Source organism: Phocoena phocoena, chromosome 5 (genome assembly GCF_963924675.1).
Source record: "Phocoena phocoena chromosome 5, mPhoPho1.1, whole genome shotgun sequence".
NCBI lineage: Eukaryota > Metazoa > Chordata > Mammalia > Artiodactyla > Phocoenidae > Phocoena > Phocoena phocoena.
Window position 1 is genome coordinate 73,621,402 of NC_089223.1, and position 4,389 is coordinate 73,625,790.

At 43.1% G+C, this 4,389-nt stretch overlaps 1 non-coding gene across 1 annotated transcript; it reads left to right on the plus strand.

Annotated features, from left to right (window-relative positions):
- The first annotated feature begins 1,201 nt into the window (after positions 1–1,201).
- TRNAG-CCC (transfer RNA glycine (anticodon CCC)) lies at positions 1,202–1,274 on the plus strand. The gene has a single exon. It is a non-coding gene; the product is annotated as a tRNA-Gly (tRNA).
- Positions 1,275–4,389: the final 3,115 nt, after the last annotated feature.

Consider the following 4,389-nt stretch of genomic DNA (forward strand, 5'->3'; position numbering starts at 1 on the left):
AGTTTGAATAGAGGATGAAGAGCCCTGCGATGGGGTTTGAGGGCCGATATCACTGACTTTTCTCAGACACCTCCCCTCAGAGGCTCTGGCACAGACCCTGCTCATAGACTGGGTTTTAGTGAGGTGGTGTCAAGATGGAGTCCAGGACGGCACAAACAACTATTCACACTTATTTCCATATGTTGTCTGCTCTGCCACGATAAACTGGAGCCACTTCAGACAGGCCTAGAGCACACACCTTCCTTTCTTGCTGGCCCTGGGGCAAGGAGAAGAGAGATGTTCCCAGGGTTTCTACACGTGGCTTTATTGTTCAGAGAGCTCAGAGTGATTTCCATTTTCAATCATTTAAATCAGGGGTGAGGCACGGGTTTGCATTAACTATAGTTCAGGAGAGTCACAAATGGTGCCTTTAGTGAGAAGGAAGATGGGACACTCAGGTATATATAAACAAATCCTTGGACCAGTTGTTCTCAAACGTTAGCTACATCAGAATCATCGGGAGGGCTTGTTAAAACAGACTGCTGGGCTCACCTCCAGAGTCTGATCATTTGCCTTTCTAACAAGTTCCCAGGTGATGCTGAGTCTGCCAGCTCAAAGACCACACTTTGAGCATCACTTCCCTAGACCATGAACTTCTTGTACAGAAGGAACTGGCCTTTCATCTGCATGTGCAATGCCTAGCACATAGGAGGTGTTCTTGTATGCTTTTTTAATTTGAATTTCATGAAAGATAATTACAATTGTTAGAAAAGTTATTCAAAAAGTCATTCTAGGGCTTCCCTGGTGGCACAGTGGTTAAGAATCCGCCTGCCAATGCAAGGGACACAGGTTCGAGCCCTGGTCTGGGAGGATCCCACATGTCATGGAGCAGCTAGGCCCGTGAGCCACAACTACTGAGCCTGTGCTCTAGAGCCCGTGAGCCACAACTGCTGAGACCACATGCCACAACTACTGAAGCCTCCGCTCCTAGAGCCTGTGCTCCGCAACAAGAGAAGCCACCACAATGAGAAGCCCACGCACCACAACAAAGAGTAGCCCCTGCTCGCCGCAACTAGAGAAAGCCCACGCACAGCAACAAAGACCCAATGCAGCCAAAGATAAATAAATAAAATAAATAAATTTTAAAAAAAGAGTGAAGGCTTAAACACATATAAGTGTACTTACAAATACTTTAAAAAAAAAAAAAGTCATTCTAGGGACTTCCCTGGTGGTCCAGTGGTTAAGACTCTGTGCTCCCAATGCAGCGGGCCCAGGTTCGATCCCTGGTCAGGGAACTAGATTCCTCATGCCTCAACTAAAAGAGCCCGCATGCCGCAGCGAAGATCCCATGTGCCGCAACTAAGACCTGGTTCAGCCAAATAAATATTGTTTTAAAAGCCATTCTATCATGTGTCCGTAATGCCATCTTTTTGTATCTCTTGGCTTAAGGAAAAAACACGTCTTCATAGAGCTTAGTTCTCTCCTTTTACCTCCACCAGCAATTTCTACTGAAGATATCAACTCAGATAACACTGTTTCCAGCAGTCAAATAGAGTCTAGAGATACAGATCATTCAAGTAAGTGCCGGAAAAAGCACTTTGCCTGGTGGTGACCATAAACTGTTCTTGATGTTGTATTGGGTTGGTCAAAAATTTCATTTTTTTTCTTCTTTATTATGCTTTATTATTTCAAGAAAGGTAAAAACGCAACTGAAACGCAGAAAAAGATTTGTGCAATGTACGGAGAAGGTGCTGTGACTGAGTGAACGTGTCAAAAGTCGTTTGTGAAGTTCCGTGCTGGAGATTTCTCACTGGACGTTGCCCCATGGTGGGGTAGACCAGTTGAAGTTGATAGCGATAAAATCAAGATGTTAATTGAGAACAATCAACGTTATACCACGCGGGAGATAGCTGACATACTGAAAATATCCAAATCAAGCTTTGAAAATCATTTGCACCAGCTTGGTTATGTTCATCACTTTGGTGTTTGGGTTCCACATAAGTTAAGTGAAAAAAACCTACTTGACCATATTTCCACATGCAATTCACTACTTAAATGTAATGAAAACATTCCGTTTTTAAAACAAATTGTGATGGGCGATGAAAAGTGGATACTGTAACACAATGTGGAACAGAAGAGATCGTGGGGCAAGTGAAATGAACCACCACCAACCACACCAAAGGCCTGTCTTCATCCAAAGAAGGCGATGTTGTGTATATGGTGGGATTGGAAGGGAGTCCTCTATCATGAGCTCCTTCTGGAAAACCAAACGATTCATTCCAACAAGTACTGCTCCCAATTAGGCCAACTTGAAAGCAGCACTCGACGAAAAGCATCCGGAATTAGTCAACAGAAAATGCAGAATCTTCCATCAGGATAACGCAAGACTGCATGTTTCTTTGATGACCAGGCAAAAACTGTTACAGCTTGGCCGAGAAGTTCTGATTCATCTGCCGTATTCACCAGACATTGCACCTTTGGATTTCTATTTATTTCGGTCTTTACAAAATTCTCTTAATGGAAAAAATTTCAATTCCCTGGAAGACTGCAAAGGCACCTGGAACAGTTCTTTGCTCAAAAAGATAAAAAGTTTGGGGAAGATGGAATTATGAAGCTGCCTGAAAAATGGCAGAAGGTAGTGGAAGAAAAGGGTGAATACGTTGTTCAATAAACTTCTTGGTGGAAATGAAAAATGTATCTTTCATTTTTACTTTAAAAACCGAAGGAACCTTTTGGTCAACCCAATATTTGCTTGGTTTCAAGTGACAGAAACACTTCTCTAAGCAAAAGAGAGAGAAAGCAGAACTTATTGGTTTGCAGAACTCAAGAAGAGTTAGACCAAACCCAGCAGGGATGTGGCTGAGCCCAGGACTAGAACCAGGGTCCTAAAACCAGCCAGTGCTCCTTCCTCTCTTGGTCATTCTTCTTAGTCTCTCTATTTTGGCTCTGTTGGCTATCACTGTAGACTGGCTTTCTCCATATTACAATAAATTCAAGGAAGAGACCCAGCTCATCTTAGATTAAAGGCTGGGGTCACAGAAGAAAATGCATCTCCCACAGTGACCATGTGGGTGAGGAAGGGCACAGGTCTCACAGGCGTAGATATTAGAGATGTCAGTCACTGATGCTTTTGGACAATGAAAACCTATATAAGAGTTGATAAGTTGGGCTTCCCTGGTGGCGCAGTGGTTAAGAATCCGCCTGCTAATGCAGGGGACACGGGTTCGAGCCCTGGTCCGGGAAGATCCCACATACCGCGGAGTAACTAAGACCATGCGCCACAACTACTGAGCCTGCATTCTAGAGCCCACGAGCCACAACTACTGAGCCCACGTGCCACAACTACTGAAGCCCATGCGCCTAGAGCCCGTGCTCCGCAACAAGAGAAGCCACCGCAATGAGAAGCCCGCGCACTGCAACGAAGAGTAGCCCCCGCTCACCGCAACTAGAGAAAGCCTACGCGCAGCAACAAAAGACCCAACTCAGCCAAAATAAATAAATAAATAGATAAATAAATAAATTAAATTTTTAAAAAAAGAGTTGATAAGTCTTTTTGTAAACATTCTTCTAAATCTTCAGTACCAACCAGATGTAATAACAGTCAGACACAAATACCATCAGATCACTAGAGAGCAGCTGAAGCCTGCAACCAAGAGGGAAGACCAGCCTGGAATTGAGATGTACTTGAGAAATATTCCAAACTACCAATGGGGTAGTACATCTTGGTGCTTCTTTAAATCTTACCCTCAAACTAGGGGGTTATGAAATGTAAGGTAGAAGTTCTCTAATATAGACCAGACTCACTAGCAAATCATGTTTTAAAGGATATCAGCATGGCTTTCCTAGATCTTTGCAAGAGAAGATTTTTCTCTTCCATCTCCACATGGACCCCAAAACAGGACAAAATAGTTCCTCTGCCTTTGGCTAACCCAAACCTGAATTTTTCATATTAAAAACTCCTAGCATGTGAGGAGATTCCCAAATAAAATCGCAGTCAGTATGATCCATTGTCTTTTAGACATACATGAAAATCAGCCCATTCTTTCTACGCTGTTCGTTCTGAACGTTTTACATTTTAAGTACTATAATGTCAGTTTTAGTTTAGATGAAGGCCCAGGGACAGAGATTCTTTAGGAAAAAATGAAACTGTAGCAAACACTATGATGCTGCTAGTATAAAAGCTCATAAAACACAAGGTCAAGCTTACTTTGAAAATGAGTGTTTGTTTTTTTTTTTCCAAAACGCTGACTCAAGTTCTATGTTGGGAGGATGCACCAACACAATGCTGTGTCTCCGCTAAAATAGGTCACCAGTGCTGGTTCCAGTGGACACTAACATTTCAGCTGGTGATTGCTGGGTGGTTTTCCTTTGTATGTGGCAATCATTCCGGCGAAAACTTCTGAGGTTTCC